At 41.9% G+C, this 22,376-nt stretch overlaps 1 protein-coding gene and 1 long non-coding RNA gene across 3 annotated transcripts in view; both read left to right on the forward strand.

Annotated features, from left to right (window-relative positions):
- Window positions 1-22,376, forward strand: part of adamts6 (ADAM metallopeptidase with thrombospondin type 1 motif, 6) — a 351,012-nt gene that overhangs the window by 284,519 nt on the left and 44,117 nt on the right. The gene's annotated exons all lie outside the window — the stretch shown is intronic.
- LOC125139705 lies at window positions 136-22,157 on the forward strand. Its single transcript, XR_007138756.1, has 3 exons — window positions 136-5,975; window positions 21,801-21,950; window positions 22,054-22,157. It is a non-coding gene; the product is annotated as an uncharacterized LOC125139705 (long non-coding RNA).

Here is a 22,376-nt window from a genome sequence, read left to right on the forward strand (position 1 = left end):
TATGTCAGAATGAATGCGTTCTTCCCCCCCCCCCCCCCACTCTGGTCATGCTGACCTGTGATAAGTGTGTTCTTGCTTTCTTGTTTTTGTACCCTGTGTTTCTGCAAACATAAGCAGGATGGTAAGGCTTGCTGATAACGTAACCATAATCTTAAGGGAATAGAAAACGAGGATTCTCTGTCATGTAAAATTGTATTTCTGTGTTATATGTTATGTCATCGTCACCTCTTCTGATTTAATGTTCTTGATTTGAGTCTATCCTCTTCCTTTAGTGGTCTTGACCGGATGAAAAGACAGGATAGGTTGACCTGCTTGTGAGATTACTCTCAGGACACTCAGTTTCTCTTTGCTCATGTGCAGGCCTTCTGACCTTCAATGCTTGGATAAGAGTTGTGAGGAAGCAGCATTCTAGCATACCCCTATCTATGTTGACAAAACTTGGCCTCCGCCTTCTCATACATCATAGCTTACTGTATTTTCATTGCTTATATATTCTGTTCTGTCGCTCAGTCCTTGGAGCAGCTGTTTGGAATAAACCAGATTTGATTTCACTCGTGTGGTTTGTTCTCTCAGTGCTCCGGAGCTCCTATTGTTTTGCAGAGCTAAAGGGACGCAGACAAGTGCGAGGAGGAATCTCTCTTACAGTTTGGTGACCCCGACGTGATACTCTCGATCAGGTAAGACATATTTGATTGACTACCTGGTCGGCAGTATTACTAGGAAGAAGTTATCCCATTTTGACGGGATATTTATCCTTGGCTTCGTTTGAGAAGGCCAAGAAGGTTATCCTTAGTTTTGGCAGGAAAAACTAAGCAGAGTGCACTATATATATATATATAATTTCCTCTCTTGACTTATCCGTGCCTCTTTTCTTTGCCTGTTGTAATATTTTGTTTGTTCATAATGGGGAACTCGTATCCCAAGCCTATGCCTGGTGAAACACCCTATGATTGGATGACACGATGTGGTTTAGGATATTATGCACAACCATTTGTTGAGAATTTGGCTGGCTGGACTGAGGCCAATCCTCAGATTCCACCTTACCCACGTGATGGTACATTTGATCTTGGTTATTTAGCCTCCGCATACCGCATGATTTTTGAGGGTATGGGAGATCCACAGTGGGAGTGTTGAACCGCCACCTTACTCTAAAGAAAAAAAAGGTCCCGTTGGCCTCTAATCGGCCTACCTTGCCAGATAACCATTACATTGTAGATATGCTAATTAAGAGTTCTCGTAACTGTCAGCTTACAGGAGCAGATTATCGAGTTATTCTTCAGAATAAATTAGGCGACCAGTATGATTAAGAGAAACTAATTGAACAAGTTCCTGTGTTAAAACCTGATTAAGTAGTAAATATAACAAAAAAAAAAGGAGGAAGAAAAAGAACTCAAACTCGAGTTGTTTCCACATATTTTTGTAAGGATAATAAAGATGCTTTAGACCAATTGTGTCGGCAGCTCACTAAATATCTGCTTAATATTAAACATGCTAATCGTGATCTCTCTCAGGTTACTAACTGTAAGCAGGAAAAGGGAGAGTCCACCTCTGTTTTTGACTCGATTTAGCCAGGTGTGGCAACATTTAGGAGGAATGGTGCTTGAGCTTTAACCTCCTTGGCCGTGATCTTGTGAGTCTTCTGGGACTCTATAGTTTTTAGAGGTTCCCACATGACTGTACAAACTCTCGAAACCTCTGTTCCAGATATTCTCGCTCTCTCTGACTGTGTACTTCCACATAACGCTGCTGCAGTTAACGCTATCTGTTCTCTCCCGCTCTAGAGTCTGTTCCTTCTTTGTGGGCGGAACACAAGGATGACATGGTCTGCGTTTCCTGTCCTCCTTATGAGGCCAGAATTAAACACCTTACACCTGTGTATATTAAACAGTATCCTCTGTCTCATGAGAAAGCCGCTGGAATTGACATTCTTCATTCTCTTTTACAGCAGGGGGTGGTGATGCCATGTTAGCCCATACAATACTCCTGTCAATCCTGTTCCAAAACCAGATGGCTCTTGGAGATTTACCCAAGATCTGAGAAAGATAAACTGATTATTCCTGTTGCTCCAATTGTCCCTGATGTATCCTCAATTATAGCCTCTATTCCATGTACACAGAGTATTTTCTGTGATTGACCTTTGTTCTGCTTTCTTTAGTGTTCCTGTAGGGAAGGACACACAGCCACTCTTTGCCTTCACACACAGGGGACAGCAGTATACGTGGACCAGGTTGCCACAGGGTTACATCAATTCCCCCACGGTCTTTGGCCGCATCTGGCAATCTCGTGGCTTCACTGCAGCTGACGGCAAGCCTATCTCCCGTGCCTCGTTAGTGCAGGATTTAAATCACCGCCTGTCATGTGCCTCGTTCTGTGGCCATTGTTAAAACTAGGGCGCATTCCTCTGGTGACACCGATTAAGTGAGCGGGAACAGTTTCGCTGACCGAATGGCTAAACAGGCTGCGGCTTCACGCCCACTTCCCCCAAATCTATCTCCAGCCATGGTCTCTGTTAATACCATGATCAGTGCTGTTCTTCCTGACATGGATCTCCCTTCGCTGCAGGCTTCAGCTTCACCTGCTGACCGCGAATTTTGGACTAGTCAGCGTGCGACTGATTCCTATGTTATTCTAGATAACAAGGGCCGTGTCTGCCTACCACGACATTGTACTCCTTTTCCCGTCCGCGAGTTTCATGGCCCCACTCACCGCGGACGAAGAGGGGTGTCACAGGACTTATCTGATTTTTTTTTTGTATTTTCCGCTTACACACAGACGTGAATAGAATATTAGACGGATGTTTAATATGCGCACAGAATAACATTTTAAAATCAGGTGCCACACATCAACACCTTCCCACGCCTGACACTCCCTTTCAAGAATGGCAGATCGATTTCACACACATGCCTAGGCAGGGTCCTTTCAGGTACCTTTTGGGAATGGTTGATAAGTTCTCCAGATGGGTAGAAGCCTTCCCATGTAGTAAGGAAAATGCTAGAGTGGTGCTAGAAAATGCTAGAGTGCCATTCCTAGGTATGGCATCCCTGTAGGAATTGATTCTGACAAGGGAACTCCATTTACATCTAAAGTCACTCAGCTTCTGTGTAAAGAGTTAAAGATCAATTGGCATTTCCACATTCCTTACCATCCACAGTCATCAGGTATGGCGGAGCGAGCCAATCGCACAATAAAAGACAAAATTCGTAAAGCAATGCACACGTCCGGTTCCAAAAATTGGCTACACGCACTGCCACACGTCTTAGCAGATATGAGAATGACCGCACAAGTGGCTTTGGATCACCTGTCTCCCTATGAGCTCGTGATGGGGAGACCATTTCCCCACCCTTGGCGAAGAGGCAAACAGGCATTGGGAACGGGGGATCTTGATGTACACCTCAGCGAGTACTCTGCAGGGTTAATTCAGAAGCTCAACGAATATTGGGCACGGGTAAATTCAAAACAACCCCAAATTCCAATTGGCAATACACACCCTTTTAAGCTGGGAGATCGTGTCTTGGTCAGAAATTTGGAAAAATTAGGCACGCCTTTGGGTGAGACCCCGTATAGTGGACCTGCAGAAATAGTCGCTGCGACTCGCACTGCTGTGTTAACCGATCTTTTTCCACAGTGGATCCACGCCTCCCGTCTAAAACCAGGCACGGGTTTGAAAGAAGAATCATAAGTGAAAAGTCTGTCTAAACAGTGTTTGTGTTTCAGAAATTTGAAGCAACAGCTGACTACCTTTTCAGGGGTCCCTCTTCCCAGCATCCAAATAGAAGGATCGGCTGATCTAAGAAGAGGGGGCAGTCGGTGAGCTCCAGGTGACGACACGCATCTCTCTGCAAAAGGCTGACATCATTGAGCGAAACGGCGTGGTGACCCCGCAGACTCTGTGCTGCCTGTTCGGACATCTGCCACGGTGCAAACAGTGCACGAGGAAGCTGTTGGGGACAGAAAGACAACCTCTTCTTGGACCCGGAAACACAGCCAGTGACCAGTATGGCTGTTCTACTTCTACTACTGCTCGTCGCGCTTGGGACAGGGATTCCCGTCCAAGCTCATCCACGATAATACCTTCTGGCAGTTCGCGAATTGGACAGCTCGACAGCATACTGACGAGTCATGCTACGTGTGTCAAGTCTTCCCAACATCAACAACACTATACAAGACACTCTCACTGCCATGGCCTATGTCTGTATTTCTGATGTTTGTATCGCTTCTAATGCCTCTAAAAATATGATGAATAATGTGCATGAAGAATTTCTTAACTACACCGGTTCTCGCGGGTGTGGGAATAGCACAGATAAATCTGTTTGTATTCATGCCCTGCGTAACACCCTAAAAATGTATCTCAGAAAGAATGCCTTTCTTAGCACTTTCCAAGCCCTCCATGGCCCGAATCATCAGTATAGTGTGTGTATGTGTGTTAAGAGGGAGGGGGTCGTATTTCTAGGAAATTTAACAGATAAAGATTGTAATGCCACTTATGTTGCCTGCCCCCTGGGATCACATAACTCCACTAGTTGCGCTATAATACACCCCGGTATAGATGGCACCACCTGGAAACACGATTGGTATTGAGTTTGTGGGAAATGTGTGTGTTTATTTTTACCTAGCGAGTGGGGAGGGGTATGTGCTTACACCCAGTTTTCTTCACAGATGTCCTTATTTCATCAGGGTCCATCTCGTAGTATTCGCCTTAAAAGAGCCACCAGTGATCTCCCTTTCCCCCCCCTTGAACATCGATTACAATCTAAGTTCACTACATTCTGGCAAGCTCTTATTCCCCAGTATGGTGTAACCCAACTCTGGAATCAGCTAGAAGTCACTCATTATCGCTTGGCTACTTTCGTCAATGAAACCTTGCTGGCTATACAAGGTGTCTGGTCTGAGCTCACCGTTCTCCGCCTGACGGCCATACAAACCCGAATGGCTCTGGATTCGTTCCTGGCTGAGAAGGGTGGTGTGTGTAGTAGTGGGTGATAGTTGTTGTACATTTGTTCCTGCTGAGAATGATGAGCATGGGGAAATAGGTCAGGCTGTTGAAAAAAAATGCGTCAAACCGCTCATGCTATTCGCGAGGATGAAAAGGGAGATCGGACTGGGTGGAGACTGTGGTATGTTTTATTTGGTCAATGGACCCCTTATCTTTCTATGATCATCCCTGTCCACATGATCATGTTGCTGTTATTTCTTTTTGGACCATGTATTTTCCGATGTATTATGAACCGCGTATGGGCCTTAGCCTCCGCCCTCCAGGAGCCTCATTGTGCACGTTAAACCCCAAACGACAAGAAATAGTGTTTGCATTTGTAATTATACATCATTATTATTCAGTATAAAAGAGGGGACTGTTGAAATGAATTTTCTTTATGGTAATTAATTTTTGTGCTTATTTCATTTTCTTTCTACATTTCTCTTTCTATGTCGGAATGAATGTGTTCTTCCCCCCCAGGAATCTCTTACATATGGGCAGAAGCGGGTGGAAAGGAAACCATTGTATATCAGTTAATAAAAGCTGATATATTAAACAGGGACCAGGGTGTTCTGATTCAGCCCGGACTTTGGCCACGTGCATGTTTGTTATTGTTCCTCGTCACGCGTTTGCCCTGCCCTGTTTCCACGCCTGCTCCTAATTTGTATCGGATTGTCTTGTGTATAAATGTGAGCCGCGTTGCCGATGGCAGCGAGAAATCTAGTGTTGTCTTTGTCCTGTCTCGTGGTCCCCTTTATTAAACCCTGTTTTGTTTTACTATCCTGCGTTTGGGTCCGCTTCCTGCCCCGCATCATGACACAGGGATATTCATCTTCCCTTTGGTCAGATGTTTCCATAACATTATTTGGCGAGGACACGAGTCAAAATCGGCACTGATTGTGGGTCATATGGACTAAAAACAGAAATGGTGTTAGGGACCAACTAGCCCTGCACAGTCCATATGAACAAACACTGGAGCCAGGAGACATTATGCCAAAAGAAGGTAAATTATTTTGTCTGCCTCTATAATTGTCATTAACCATAACATTTTTTAAGTACATGTCGCGACATGTAAATAATTGGGTGTGGCTAACTAGTGTGAAACATGAGTGAGACTGAGATGCTAAAAAGAGAAATCAAATAAAGTGAAGTACTTTTCATGTAAATGATGTGAATTTATTTATTATATAAAGCTTGTCTATTTTCCATAACTAAAATATATTGTTACAATACCACTCAAACCCCTATCAAAATGGCATCGGGCCACCGATGAAAGGAAGAAATCGGCTCAGTTTAGCAAATGCATCAGTGCAAAAGAATGATGCAGGGCTTCAGACTGCAATTAAAACGGTTGCATTTGTGACCAAAAATATTAATTTGCAAGTGATATTGTCGGCGAGATTGCCACTAGTGACTATAAAAATACACTTTATGATCAAAAATTGCATGTCTATTTACTGGCATGTTCTGTGACGAGTAGCCCATCACACCTTTTGTTGTGTTGACTTAATAAAATCAGACCACTTGCAGTTGCTCCTTAATAGATTTTTTTTGTATTAAACGCATTTAATTCACTACATACACACACACACACACACACACACACATATATATATAAATAAAATTAATCCTAGAAAAATCATACGAGACTGCTCAAAAATTTCACATTCAACATTGGTAAGTTAACGTTACGTAGCCTTTCAGAAACAACGACTCAACGAGCGGCAGGAATCCTATTAGAATACTCGATTTAAAATCATAATTTGTTTTGTTAGTCCAATGACAATCTTGATAGTTATAGAACACTGGAGAAATTCGTGACTGGGCCGACGAAGTGCTTCGCGCACGTGCGACGCTTTATCGAAGAACATTACCGAACGTGCTTACGGTGATTTAATTTAAAACTAATTTTTTTATTTAAATTAAATAAAAAAAAAAAAAGTTTTATAAAACGTGCTCTGACGTAACGAAAATCGACTCTAAGCATAAATCGTTTATAAAGTGCCAACTTAGCTCATTCTGCAGAATCCTTTGGGGTAGTGTTCATATAACATGTGAGAATGTACCTCTGTGGGAGGTACTTCTATCCATTCAGGACAAATTGGAGCAATCATCTGATGAACAGCAGGTGTTTCTAATTGTGTTTAAAGCAATTAAACCAAACCTTTAAAATACTGTGAAATACTGTGCGTTCTTTCAAGCAAATCCATAGAACATGGGTCGCCTAAAGAAAGGCCACGCACGGAGGAGGACCGATGTATGGGCAGAAGCGGGAGGAAAAGAGACCATCGTACATCAGTTTTTAAAAGCTGATGTACTGAACAGGACCTGGGTTATTCTTCTAACCTTTGGTCAGATCTCTCCTCGAAGTTATTTGACGAGGACACCAAAAGGAATCGGCACTGGTTGTGGGTCATATGGACTCAAAATAGAAATGGTGTTAAGGACCAAGTAGTCCTTAACAGTCCATATGACCCAACAGCACTGGAGCCAGGAGACATGCCAGAAGGTGAGACAAAAGAAGGTAAATTATTTTGTCTGCCTCTATAATTGTCATCCAACAGCAATTGTATATAGTGGAGTCACAACATATTACACTCTAAAAACTCCTAGGTTAAGAACAACCCAATTTGGGTTATTTTGGGTTAAATTCAACACATCTAGAGTAAATTATAGCACATTAAAGACTTGTAGTATGTTCTTTAGGGTCAAATAAATATTTAGCAACTTGTTCTGGAGTGGTGTGTGCCTCTTTTCAAAAGTTATTGAACTGGATGCTATTATTTACTCTAGATGTTCAATTTCCATCATCACTCTATTCTATGGGGTTCTCCAGTGGCAGAGCATCCAGTTCAATAACTTAGCAACTAAATATTTATTGGTGTGTGACTCTTATCAAAAGTTATTGAACTGGATGCTCTGCCACTGGAGAACCCCATAGAATAGAGTGATGATGGAAAGTGAACATCTAGAGTAAATAATAGCACATTAAAGACTTGTAGTATGTTCTTTAGGGTCAAATAAATATTTAGCAAATTCTTCTGGAGTGGTGTGTGCCTCTTTTCAAAAGTTATTGAACTGGATGCTCTGCCAATGGAGAACCCCATAGAATAGAGTGAAGATGGAAATTGAACATCTAGAGTAAAATATAGCACATTAAAGACTTGTAGTATGTTCTTTAGGGTCAAATAAATATTTAGCAACTTGTTTTGGAGTGGTCTGTGCCTCTTTTCAAAAGTTATTGAACTGGATGCTCTGCCACTGGAGAACCCCATAGAATAGAGTGATGATGGAAATTGAACATCTAGAGTAAATAATAGCACATTAAAGACTTGTAGTATGTTCTTTAGGGTCAAATAAATATTTAGCAACTTGTTTTGGAGTGGTGTGTGCATCTTTTCAAAAGTTATTGAACTGGATGCTCTGCCACTGGAGAACCCCATAGAATAGAGTGATGATGGAAATTGAACAACTACAGTAAATAATAGCACATTAAAGACTTGTAGTATGTTCTTTAGGGTCAAATAAATATTTAGCAACTTCTTCTGGAGTGGTGTGTGCCTCTTTTCAAAAGTTATTGAACTGGATGCTATTATTTACTCTAGATGTTCAATTTCCATCATCACTCTATTCTATGGCGTTCTCCAGTGGCAGAGCATCCAGTTCAATAACTTTTGAAAAGAGGCACACACCACTCCAAAACAAGTTGCTAAATATTTATTTGACCCTAAAGAACATACTGCTCTGTCATATTTTCATCATAATGATAATGAATCTGTCGTTAACTTAAATGGGGTATTTATAAATCAAATCTAAAATAATTGTTCATAAAATGTTTTATTTTTTAAAAGCTACTTGAAAAAAAATACAAAATCATGTTTTCATGATTATGTTTCTTTAAAGTAGCAGGAAAGATAAAGAAAGAAAATTCTATTTAATTTAAAGCTATGAACAACTTTATAAATTTCATCTATACATAATGAAAAAAATAATATAGCTGCTAACAATAGCAGCCTCCAAAATAACTTTAGGCCCATTAACAAATATGAACTATGCATAAATCAACCAACTTAGGCTTACTAACCCATTGTTTCACTTTGAACTTCATAAGTTAAAAATACTCAAAACATTTGAGTAAACTTTTTGCCACAGAACATTTGAAAAACAAACTACATTTTTTATCTTAAGTTTGTAGAGCTTTAAAAAAAAAAAAAAAAAGACAAGTTGGGTGGCACTAAGAGCCATGGGAGCCACCAAGCTTTACTTCAGTGGACCTTAGTTGCACCCCACTCATCACAATGATAATTATGTACAGCTTTCTTGCATACACATCACATTCAATCAGATCTTTAGTTAAGTGCTAGTTAGCAACAGCCATTTGCTCCTCGCGTCTCCTTCAGCTTTGACGAAAGCGCGTTGTCACGCACGCGCACACACACACTTGACTTGAGCTTTTAAAATGAATTAAAAGAGGCTGAGGCAGATGAAGTTCCAGTTCTGCAAAGCTGTAAACTCACTCAGTGCACATATTGTGTGAGTGCAATATAAAATGGATGCTAAATACATAAAGAAAACAAAGAATATTATTAAGTTGGTTCATTCAACAACATTATGTTCATTAGGCTGTGTCATCTTGTATTGAAAACTAAATAATCTAAAAAAATGGTATGTTTAAAGTCCAAACAAAGATTTAAATGGAATGAGCTTTTAATTGAGACAACTTAGCTCATTCTGCAGAATCCTTTGGGTTTTTTTTGGGGGGGGGTAGTGTTCATATAACATGTGAGAATGTACCTCTGTGGGAGGTACTTCTATCCATTCAGGACAAATTGGAGCAATCATCTGATGAACAGCAGGTGTTTCTAATTGTGTTTAAAAGCAATTAAACCAAACCTTTAAAATACTGTGAAATACAGTGGGTTCTTTCAAGCAAATCCATAGAACATGGGACGCCTCAAGAAAGGCCACACACGGAGGAGGGCAGACGTATGGGCAGAAGCGGGAGGAAGAGAGACCATCGTACATCAGTTTTTAAAAGCTGATGTACTGAACAGGGACCAGGGTTATTCCTCTAACCTTTGGTCAGATCTCTCCTCTACGTTATTTGGCGAGAACACCAGACAGAATCGGCATTGGTTGTGGGTCATATGGACAAGAAACAGAAATGGTGTTAAGGACCAAGTAGCCCTTAACAGTCCATATGACCCAACAACACTGGAGCCAGGAGACATGCCAAAAGAAGGTAAATTTTGTCTGCCTCTATAATTGTCATCCAACAGCAATTGTATATAGTGGAGTCACAACATATTACACTCTAAAAACTCCTAGGTTAAGAACAACCCAATTTGTGTTATTTTGGGTTAAATTCAACCCAGCAGTGTAGTCATTTTTAACTAATAGTTGGGTTAAAATAACCCAGCGTTGGGTTCGTCCCTTTTTGACCCAGCGCTGGGTTATTTTAACCCAACTATTAGTTAAAAATTCTGACACCGCTGGCTTGAATTTAACCCAAAATGGGTCAGAAATTTGTCATTAAAATAATTAAGGTTTAAAATAATTAATGAATTAATTTCTAATTGTGTTTAAAGCATTTAAAAAAACCTTTGAAATACTGTGGGTTCTTTCGAGCAAAACCATAGAACATGGGCAGAATTAAAAAAGGACACGCACGTAGGAGGGTAGATGTATGGTGTTAAAATGAATTTTCTGTATGGTAATTAATTTGTGCTTATTTCATTTTCTTTCTACATTTCTCTTTCTATGTCAGAATGAATGCGTTCTTCCCCCCCCCCACTCTGGTCATGCTGACCTGTGATAAGTGTGTTCTTGCTTTCTTGTTTTTGTACCCTGTGTTTCTGCAAACATAAGCAGGATGGTAAGGCTTGCTGATAACGTAACCATAATCTTAAGGGAATAGAAAACGAGGATTCTCTGTCATGTAAAATTGTATTTCTGTGTTATATGTTATGTCATCGTCACCTCTTCTGATTTAATGTTCTTGATTTGAGTCTATCCTCTTCCTTTAGTGGTCTTGACCGGATGAAAAGACAGGATAGGTTGACCTGCTTGTGAGATTACTCTCAGGACACTCAGTTTCTCTTTGCTCATGTGCAGGCCTTCTGACCTTCAATGCTTGGATAAGAGTTGTGAGGAAGCAGCATTCTAGCATACCCCTATCTATGTTGACAAAACTTGGCCTCCGCCTTCTCATACATCATAGCTTACTGTATTTTCATTGCTTATATATTCTGTTCTGTCGCTCAGTCCTTGGAGCAGCTGTTTGGAATAAACCAGATTTGATTTCACTCGTGTGGTTTGTTCTCTCAGTGCTCCGGAGCTCCTATTGTTTTGCAGAGCTAAAGGGACGCAGACAAGTGCGAGGAGGAATCTCTCTTACAGTTTGGTGACCCCGACGTGATACTCTCGATCAGGTAAGACATATTTGATTGACTACCTGGTCGGCAGTATTACTAGGAAGAAGTTATCCCATTTTGACGGGATATTTATCCTTGGCTTCGTTTGAGAAGGCCAAGAAGGTTATCCTTAGTTTTGGCAGGAAAAACTAAGCAGAGTGCACTATATATATATATATAATTTCCTCTCTTGACTTATCCGTGCCTCTTTTCTTTGCCTGTTGTAATATTTTGTTTGTTCATAATGGGGAACTCGTATCCCAAGCCTATGCCTGGTGAAACACCCTATGATTGGATGACACGATGTGGTTTAGGATATTATGCACAACCATTTGTTGAGAATTTGGCTGGCTGGACTGAGGCCAATCCTCAGATTCCACCTTACCCACGTGATGGTACATTTGATCTTGGTTATTTAGCCTCCGCATACCGCATGATTTTTGAGGGTATGGGAGATCCACAGTGGGAGTGTTGAACCGCCACCTTACTCTAAAGAAAAAAAAGGTCCCGTTGGCCTCTAATCGGCCTACCTTGCCAGATAACCATTACATTGTAGATATGCTAATTAAGAGTTCTCGTAACTGTCAGCTTACAGGAGCAGATTATCGAGTTATTCTTCAGAATAAATTAGGCGACCAGTATGATGAAGAGAAACTAATTGAACAAGTTCCTGTGTTAAAACCTGATTAAGTAGTAAATATAACAAAAAAAAAGGAGGAAGAAAAAGAACTCAAACTCGAGTTGTTTCCACATATTTTTGTAAGGATAATAAAGATGCTTTAGACCAATTGTGTCGGCAGCTCACTAAATATCTGCTTAATATTAAACATGCTAATCGTGATCTCTCTCAGGTTACTAACTGTAAGCAGGAAAAGGGAGAGTCCACCTCTGTGTTTTTGACTCGATTTAGCCAGGTGTGGCAACATTTAGGAGGAATGGTGCTTGAGCTTTAACCTCCTTGGCCGTGATCTTGTGAGTCTTCTGGGACTCTATAGTTTTTAGAGGTTCCCACATGACTGTACAAACTCTCGAAACCTCTGTTCCAGATATTCTCGCTCTCTCTGACTGTGTACTTCCACATAACGCTGCTGCAGTTAACGCTATCTGTTCTCTCCCGCTCTAGAGTCTGTTCCTTCTTTGTGGGCGGAACACAAGGATGACATGGTCTGCGTTTCCTGTCCTCCTTATGAGGCCAGAATTAAACACCTTACACCTGTGTATATTAAACAGTATCCTCTGTCTCATGAGAAAGCCGCTGGAATTGACATTCTTCATTCTCTTTTACAGCAGGGGGTGGTGATGCCATGTTAGCCCATACAATACTCCTGTCAATCCTGTTCCAAAACCAGATGGCTCTTGGAGATTTACCCAAGATCTGAGAAAGATAAACTGATTATTCCTGTTGCTCCAATTGTCCCTGATGTATCCTCAATTATAGCCTCTATTCCATGTACACAGAGTATTTTCTGTGATTGACCTTTGTTCTGCTTTCTTTAGTGTTCCTGTAGGGAAGGACACACAGCCACTCTTTGCCTTCACACACAGGGGACAGCAGTATACGTGGACCAGGTTGCCACAGGGTTACATCAATTCCCCCACGGTCTTTGGCCGCATCTGGCAATCTCGTGGCTTCACTGCAGCTGACGGCAAGCCTATCTCCCGTGCCTCGTTAGTGCAGGATTTAAATCACCGCCTGTCATGTGCCTCGTTCTGTGGCCATTGTTAAAACTAGGGCGCATTCCTCTGGTGACACCGATTAAGTGAGCGGGAACAGTTTCGCTGACCGAATGGCTAAACAGGCTGCGGCTTCACGCCCACTTCCCCCAAATCTATCTCCAGCCATGGTCTCTGTTAATACCATGATCAGTGCTGTTCTTCCTGACATGGATCTCCCTTCGCTGCAGGCTTCAGCTTCACCTGCTGACCGCGAATTTTGGACTAGTCAGCGTGCGACTGATTCCTATGTTATTCTAGATAACAAGGGCCGTGTCTGCCTACCACGACATTGTACTCCTTTTCCCGTCCGCGAGTTTCATGGCCCCACTCACCGCGGACGAAGAGGGGTGTCACAGGACTTATCTGATTTTTTTTTGTATTTTCCGCTTACACACAGACGTGAATAGAATATTAGACGGATGTTTAATATGCGCACAGAATAACATTTTAAAATCAGGTGCCACACATCAACACCTTCCCACGCCTGACACTCCCTTTCAAGAATGGCAGATCGATTTCACACACATGCCTAGGCAGGGTCCTTTCAGGTACCTTTTGGGAATGGTTGATAAGTTCTCCAGATGGGTAGAAGCCTTCCCATGTAGTAAGGAAAATGCTAGAGTGGTGCTAGAAAATGCTAGAGTGCCATTCCTAGGTATGGCATCCCTGTAGGAATTGATTCTGACAAGGGAACTCCATTTACATCTAAAGTCACTCAGCTTCTGTGTAAAGAGTTAAAGATCAATTGGCATTTCCACATTCCTTACCATCCACAGTCATCAGGTATGGCGGAGCGAGCCAATCGCACAATAAAAGACAAAATTCGTAAAGCAATGCACACGTCCGGTTCCAAAAATTGGCTACACGCACTGCCACACGTCTTAGCAGATATGAGAATGACCGCACAAGTGGCTTTGGATCACCTGTCTCCCTATGAGCTCGTGATGGGGAGACCATTTCCCCACCCTTGGCGAAGAGGCAAACAGGCATTGGGAACGGGGGATCTTGATGTACACCTCAGCGAGTACTCTGCAGGGTTAATTCAGAAGCTCAACGAATATTGGGCACGGGTAAATTCAAAACAACCCCAAATTCCAATTGGCAATACACACCCTTTTAAGCTGGGAGATCGTGTCTTGGTCAGAAATTTGGAAAAATTAGGCACGCCTTTGGGTGAGACCCCGTATAGTGGACCTGCAGAAATAGTCGCTGCGACTCGCACTGCTGTGTTAACCGATCTTTTTCCACAGTGGATCCACGCCTCCCGTCTAAAACCAGGCACGGGTTTGAAAGAAGAATCATAAGTGAAAAGTCTGTCTAAACAGTGTTTGTGTTTCAGAAATTTGAAGCAACAGCTGACTACCTTTTCAGGGGTCCCTCTTCCCAGCATCCAAATAGAAGGATCGGCTGATCTAAGAAGAGGGGGCAGTCGGTGAGCTCCAGGTGACGACACGCATCTCTCTGCAAAAGGCTGACATCATTGAGCGAAACGGCGTGGTGACCCCGCAGACTCTGTGCTGCCTGTTCGGACATCTGCCACGGTGCAAACAGTGCACGAGGAAGCTGTTGGGGACAGAAAGACAACCTCTTCTTGGACCCGGAAACACAGCCAGTGACCAGTATGGCTGTTCTACTTCTACTACTGCTCGTCGCGCTTGGGACAGGGATTCCCGTCCAAGCTCATCCACGATAATACCTTCTGGCAGTTCGCGAATTGGACAGCTCGACAGCATACTGACGAGTCATGCTACGTGTGTCAAGTCTTCCCAACATCAACAACACTATACAAGACACTCTCACTGCCATGGCCTATGTCTGTATTTCTGATGTTTGTATCGCTTCTAATGCCTCTAAAAATATGATGAATAATGTGCATGAAGAATTTCTTAACTACACCGGTTCTCGCGGGTGTGGGAATAGCACAGATAAATCTGTTTGTATTCATGCCCTGCGTAACACCCTAAAAATGTATCTCAGAAAGAATGCCTTTCTTAGCACTTTCCAAGCCCTCCATGGCCCGAATCATCAGTATAGTGTGTGTATGTGTGTTAAGAGGGAGGGGGTCGTATTTCTAGGAAATTTAACAGATAAAGATTGTAATGCCACTTATGTTGCCTGCCCCCTGGGATCACATAACTCCACTAGTTGCGCTATAATACACCCCGGTATAGATGGCACCACCTGGAAACACGATTGGTATTGAGTTTGTGGGAAATGTGTGTGTTTATTTTTACCTAGCGAGTGGGGAGGGGTATGTGCTTACACCCAGTTTTCTTCACAGATGTCCTTATTTCATCAGGGTCCATCTCGTAGTATTCGCCTTAAAAGAGCCACCAGTGATCTCCCTTTCCCCCCCCTTGAACATCGATTACAATCTAAGTTCACTACATTCTGGCAAGCTCTTATTCCCCAGTATGGTGTAACCCAACTCTGGAATCAGCTAGAAGTCACTCATTATCGCTTGGCTACTTTCGTCAATGAAACCTTGCTGGCTATACAAGGTGTCTGGTCTGAGCTCACCGTTCTCCGCCTGACGGCCATACAAACCCGAATGGCTCTGGATTCGTTCCTGGCTGAGAAGGGTGGTGTGTGTAGTAGTGGGTGATAGTTGTTGTACATTTGTTCCTGCTGAGAATGATGAGCATGGGGAAATAGGTCAGGCTGTTGAAAAAAAATGCGTCAAACCGCTCATGCTATTCGCGAGGATGAAAAGGGAGATCGGACTGGGTGGAGACTGTGGTATGTTTTATTTGGTCAATGGACCCCTTATCTTTCTATGATCATCCCTGTCCACATGATCATGTTGCTGTTATTTCTTTTTGGACCATGTATTTTCCGATGTATTATGAACCGCGTATGGGCCTTAGCCTCCGCCCTCCAGGAGCCTCATTGTGCACGTTAAACCCCAAACGACAAGAAATAGTGTTTGCATTTGTAATTATACATCATTATTATTCAGTATAAAAGAGGGGACTGTTGAAATGAATTTTCTTTATGGTAATTAATTTTTGTGCTTATTTCATTTTCTTTCTACATTTCTCTTTCTATGTCGGAATGAATGTGTTCTTCCCCCCCAGGAATCTTTCTTACATATGGGCAGAAGCGGGTGGAAAGGAAACCATTGTATATCAGTTAATAAAAGCTGATATATTAAACAGGGACCAGGGTGTTCTGATTCAGCCCGGACTTTGGCCACGTGCATGTTTGTTATTGTTCCTCGTCACGCGTTTGCCCTGCCCTGTTTCCACGCCTGCTCCTAATTTGTATCGGATTGTCTTGTGTATAAATGTGAGCCGCGTTGCCGATGGCAGCGAGAAATCTAGTGTTGTCTTTGTCCTGTCTCGTGGTCCCCTTTATTAAACCCTGTTTTGTTTTACTATCCTGCGTTTGGGTCCGCTTCCTGCCCCGCGTCATGACACAGGGATATTCATCTTCCCTTTGGTCAGATGTTTCTATAACATTATTTGGCGAGGACACGAGTCAAAATCGGCACTGGTTGTGGGTCATATGGACTAAAAACAGAAATGGTGTTAGGGACCAACTAGCCCTGAACAGTCCATATGAACAAACAACACTGGAGCCAGGAGACATTATGCCAAAAGAAGGTAAATTATTTTGTCTGCCTCTAATTGTCATTAACCATAACATTTTTTAAGTATGTGTCGCGACATGTAAATAATTGGGTGTGGCTAACTAGTGTGAAGCATGAGTGAGACTGAGATGCTAAAAAGAGAAATCAAATAAAGTGAAGTACTTTTCATGTATATGATGTGAATTTATTTATTATATAAAGCTTGTCTATTTTCCATAACTACATTTATAAATAACTAAAATATATTGTTACAATACCACTCAAACCCCTATCAAAATGGCATCGGGCCATCGATGAAAGGAAGAAATCGGCTCAGTTTAGCAAATGCATCAGTGCAAAAGAATGATGCAGGGCTTCAGACTGCAATTAAAACGGTTGCATGTGACCAAAAATATTAATTTGCAAGTGATATTGTCGGCGAGATAGCCACTAGTGACTATAAAAATACACTTTATGATCAAAAATTGCATGTCTATTTACTGGCATGTTCTGTGACGAGTAGCCCATCACACCTTTTGTTGTGTTGACTTAATAAAATCAGACCACTTGCAGTTGCTCCTTAATAGATTTTTTTTGTATTAAACGCATTTAATTCACTACATACACACACACACACACACACACACACACATATATATATATAAATAAAATTAATCCTAGAAAAATCATACGAGACTGCTCAAAAATTTCACATTCAACATTGGTAAGTTAACGTTACGTAGCCTTTCAGAAACAACGACTCAACGAGCGGCAGGAATCCTATTAGAATACTCGATTTAAAATCATAATTTGTTTTGTTAGTCCAATGACAATCTTGATAGTTATAGAACACTGGAGAAATTCGTGACTGGGCCGACGAAGTGCTTCGCGCACGTGCGACGCTTTATCGAAGAACATTACCGAACGTGCTTACGGTGATTTAATTTAAAACTAATTTTTTTATTTAAATTAAATAAAAAAAAAAAAAGTTTTATAAAACGTGCTCTGACGTAACGAAAATCGACTCTAAGCATAAATCGTTTATAAAGTGCCAACTTAGCTCATTCTGCAGAATCCTTTGGGGTAGTGTTCATATAACATGTGAGAATGTACCTCTGTGGGAGGTACTTCTATCCATTCAGGACAAATTGGAGCAATCATCTGATGAACAGCAGGTGTTTCTAATTGTGTTTAAAGCAATTAAACCAAACCTTTAAAATACTGTGAAATACTGTGCGTTCTTTCAAGCAAATCCATAGAACATGGGTCGCCTAAAGAAAGGCCACGCACGGAGGAGGACCGATGTATGGGCAGAAGCGGGAGGAAAAGAGACCATCGTACATCAGTTTTTAAAAGCTGATGTACTGAACAGGACCTGGGTTATTCTTCTAACCTTTGGTCAGATCTCTCCTCGAAGTTATTTGACGAGGACACCAAAAGGAATCGGCACTGGTTGTGGGTCATATGGACTCAAAATAGAAATGGTGTTAAGGACCAAGTAGTCCTTAACAGTCCATATGACCCAACAGCACTGGAGCCAGGAGACATGCCAGAAGGTGAGACAAAAGAAGGTAAATTATTTTGTCTGCCTCTATAATTGTCATCCAACAGCAATTGTATATAGTGGAGTCACAACATATTACACTCTAAAAACTCCTAGGTTAAGAACAACCCAATTTGGGTTATTTTGGGTTAAATTCAACCCAGCGTTGTGTTCGTCCCTTTTGGACCCAGCGCTGGGTTATTTTAACCCATTAGTTAAAAATTACGACACTGCTGGGTTGAATTTAACCCAAAATGGGTCAGAAATTTTAGTCATTAAAATAATCTACGGTACAGCAATACTTACTTCGGTAATCCACCCCCGCCCGGAAACACGGAAGTATGTGGAAGTGCAGTGTTGTAAAAGAATAATAGAGGCATTTTAAATAATGAACATGCATCAAACTGACTGCAGTCAGGAAAATTTACTTCCAATTAAATGTGTGAAATATGAAAACATTTCATGTAACAGTGAACAAGTTAAAAAACACAGAATCCAAAGAAGCAGTCAGGTCACAGTAATAATAATAAAAGTTTATTAACTATACACAGTTTAATTAATAATAAAAAACAAAAAAAATTAGTTACAGTTTGTAACTAAAAAAAAGTTAGTTTGTCTGCAAAAATGAATGCTGGCAGAACTCTTACTGCTGGTGTCTCCTCCCCAGGAAGTTCATACACCACAGTCTGTAGAAACTGCCACACCAAGGAACACTGCTTGTTGTTTGTCCGTTAACTTAGAGAGACAGTCAGTGATCAACGTGAAGATATTTTTATTAAAAGAACTCGTGCTCGACATATAACGCATAACACCCGAACATGGCTCACATGTGTTCCTAGTACCTACGCTCAAAGGGGGTGGGAATACCTTCTTAAAGAGCCCAATACATGTTTAAGCTGCAGAACATTATAACATACAAATCACATTGTATTTCTGAACAGATCATCTATCACAATGATCTACATCCCCTTCCTTTAGCTGAAACCTCCTGTCAAAGGGAAGAAACTGTACTGGCATGACTCTGACTTGATCAATAACCATGAATATCAATGACGCTGCGCATTGGGTGATGTGGTCTTAAGGCAGTGTTGAGATCTTTTGGATTGATGCACAGCCTGATTTCTTTTTTGTCCTTTTTATGTGTAGCCACCATGGACGAGACCCAATCCGTCGGCTCCGAGACCGCCGATATGACGCCAAGGCTCTCCATGCAGTCCAGCTCTGCTTTGACACTGCTTTGCATTGCAAGAGGAATGCGATGAGCAGGGCGGACTACAGGCTGTACGCTGGGGTCCACGGTCATAGAATATGTTATCGGGAGTTCTCCAAGCTCGTCTGTGAACAAATCTTTGTACTCATTGAGAAGGTCTTTAGTGCTGCCCTCCATACTGACATGATGCACATCTGGGCTGATAGTAACGACACCCATGTCGAGGCATGCACGAAATCCTAGCAGTGGTTGGACATCTTGATTTACCAAGAAGAATGGAAGTGAATGATTTTGCCCATTTAGGCCACACTGCAATGTCACTAAGCCTTTTGTCTCAATTTTGCTTCCACCATAAGCTACTAGGCTAGGTGCTTTTGATTGCTTCACCGGTCTTCCTTTGGCAATTTGTTCGAAACTCCTTTGTGACATTACATTATATTTTGGCCCAGTGTCAACTTTCACTTCAATTGGAGTTTTGTTTATATACAAAGTGACGAATCCTTCCTCCAACCCTGGCATTTGGGGGTTAACAGTGTTGACAACCTTGTCAAATTCGATGCCATCAACAAACATCGACATTATTTTGCCCATCACTGTGCCTTTGATCTGTAGGAAGAACTCTCCGTTGAATTTGAAGTAATTCCTTCTCAGATTAATCGTCAGCAGCTGGAGGAGTTCCCTATCAGGCCTAGAGGTGTCTGAGTATTTCTGGAAAATATTTTTTATGGCCGTTATTCCCTCCTGGATGTCAATATTAGTGTAAAGGCTATCTATGTCCATGGTGAATAAGAGCCTTTTCTGGAATCTCTAATCCTTTTAAGCTTGGTCTTTGTGTATTTTGGGAGCATGTTAAACCTCCTACTTCTGGGCTCCCCGGTCCCCAATAGGTAGGATTTCTGTTTGGCATTAATACATTTCTTTTTGTAAAGGGATTGAACTATGTACTGCACCATAACTATTGTGTCTAAATAAATAGTTTTAGCTAATCTTCTATAGTATTTAGGGTCAAGTAATTGCCTATATCCCTCCCAAAAGGTATTGTTCTCTGTCCCACATCACTATAGCGCTGCCTTTAACGGCAGGTTTAATAACAATTTGTTTTTGTTGCAATTTGCTTTAGCTGCCCTTAAGGCCGCCTGCATCTGTTTAATGGCCGTGTCTTTGGCATTCTGCGCCCGGCCGTTGATCCCCAGGGACAGGATCACATGTTCCACTTCAGTGGAGGGAGTATTTTTATTAATTACCACCTCTATATGTCTAAACGTGGCACCCGGATAGCTCTCTATCTGGAGATCCGGGTTTTTAAATGGAGGGATTCTGGATAGGTTAGAGTCGCCGACAATCAGCCACTTTTTTCGGACAGTAAGCTTCCAGTCAATCATTTTTCTGGATGTGCTTATGTGTCTATTCGGCCCGTCCCCCTCGGAGACACACTGTGTTCCCGAAGGAGTACTGAATTCAACACTTAAGCGGGCCTGTGTGGCTGTCCTAAGGCTGGTGATTTTATCAGGGCTCAGGCTCACTCTTTGTGCCTCCAAACCTTCCATATCACATCCGTCCCCTTCTTCAATCAGGACAATGTCCTCTTCACCATCCTTTTTGGGACACGAGCGAGGGATACGTTGTTCTTTTGGAGAGGCCGGAACATTTATTTCCTCATCCGAATGGCTGTCTGAGTCCTCCTGTCTCATGGGGGACCAGTCACTCTGTGGCTCTGTCATAGTGCATGCAGTTTTAGTCTATTTTTTTTGTACTGGGATGGAGGTTTCAATGAGAGGCTGTGCCTCTGTCTCCCTGTGTACAACAGCCTGCACCACTATGGTATTTTTAGCCACACATGTATTTTCTGTGGGAGGAGGAATGGGAGATGAATTTTGGCTTTCCACTGTCTCACTCTGTTCCTCAGAGTCAATAGAACAGGCCATGGCCTGCCATTGCTCTTCTGCCAATGCATAAGCTTCATGTATGGATTTGTCTTTTAGTCTTGTGCCTAAGACACGTTTTGCCCACAAGATGGCAGTGTTGAAGCATTTATCCCAGCTCTGGGAAGAGAAATGCTGGAGTTTAGCCAACTCCTGTACCAACGCATCCTCATAGTGGTGTTTCAGGATAAGCATGGTTGTGTAGGCCCAGTTTTTAGCATTTCCATAAATGAGAGCTTGTGTTGTGGCATTTGACAAGGCTGGCCTGATGACATCTGCTAGATTATCCTCAATCCTTTTAATGCCAATAGGCTGCTCATGGCTAACATTATTCTGATGGTGTACAAGTTTGATAATGTTAAGCAGTGTACTGGTTTTGGTGATGAAATCAGGATCATCTGAATATTCATCCTCTGTGTTCTGTTCATGATTTATGTGTTTTTTGTTTTGCAGGTGAGGACGAGATGCACGTGGCTGGATCTGCTGTCTTTTCTGTGGTTCCCTTATGAGGGTTTTTTTTGAAGAGACAAAGGTACCGGGTCCATAGCGGACCCGGGTTTCCAAAAATTTTGGCCTATCAGACCTTTGATGAGGATTGTTACGGTAAGTAACGGCTGCCCTTCCGTGGCTGCCATACTTGACTGCGTCAGCATACGAGAGCACTGTCTCTTGTCGTGCCTGACGTTCCATCATGCTGTGTTGATAGGGTCTAGGCCAGACAGCGGCCTGAGTGACGTGTCTGCGTCTGTGTGTTACCACAGTCCATCCATCTCTTTCTGGCAGGAACATTTTTTTGTTTTTTAATTTTTTTGTTTAGGAAAAAAAAAAATTTTTGTATACGTGTGTGTTTGATTGAACAGCCGTTGCAACATTTCGGTTCACTTGGAACCTTCCTCAGGCTGGCTTGTTCAAAAATATTTTTATGAAAAATAAAAATTGAAAATTCTCAAAATACATATTTCTTTAAACCAAAAGAAATAAAAGTCTTGGAAAAAAGCCTTTTAATTTTCTTTAAGACAAAGAAAATCA

The sequence above is a fragment of the Tachysurus fulvidraco genome, chromosome 20, assembly GCF_022655615.1.
Source record: "Tachysurus fulvidraco isolate hzauxx_2018 chromosome 20, HZAU_PFXX_2.0, whole genome shotgun sequence".
Classification (NCBI taxonomy): domain Eukaryota; kingdom Metazoa; phylum Chordata; class Actinopteri; order Siluriformes; family Bagridae; genus Tachysurus; species Tachysurus fulvidraco.